The sequence below is a fragment of the Sinocyclocheilus rhinocerous genome, unplaced genomic scaffold (genome assembly GCF_001515625.1).
Source record: "Sinocyclocheilus rhinocerous isolate Xijiao unplaced genomic scaffold, SAMN03320098_v1.1 scaffold265, whole genome shotgun sequence".
NCBI lineage: Eukaryota > Metazoa > Chordata > Actinopteri > Cypriniformes > Cyprinidae > Sinocyclocheilus > Sinocyclocheilus rhinocerous.
This window is the reverse complement of record NW_015645861.1, coordinates 83,188-83,482: the sequence shown is the minus strand read 5'-3', so window position 1 is coordinate 83,482 and position 295 is coordinate 83,188. Positions and strand designations below refer to the sequence as shown.

General features: G+C 28.5%; 1 protein-coding gene across 2 annotated transcripts in view; it reads left to right on the top strand.

Moving 5' to 3' along the window:
- LOC107706937 (insulin-like growth factor 1 receptor) overlaps positions 1-295 on the top strand; it is a 130,672-nt gene that overhangs the window by 116,469 nt on the left and 13,908 nt on the right. The gene's annotated exons all lie outside the window — the stretch shown is intronic.

The window sequence follows — 295 nt, the reverse complement described above, 5'->3', positions numbered from 1 at the left end:
ATATACATGTATATACATGTAAATATTTTCAAAATATATGCTGTATTTGTGTGTATTTATATATACATAATAAATATACACAACACACACACATATATTATGTAAACAAAAACTTTTTTTCTTTTTCTTTGTTTGACAGCACTAATATATATACAGTGCACAGCATAAATGAGTACACCCTAGTGCTGGGCGGTATGACCAAAAATTAATATCACGGTATTTTTCAAAATTATACCGGTTTCACAGTACATGACGGTATTTTTTTTTTTCATGCATGACCGGGTGTTAACCATAT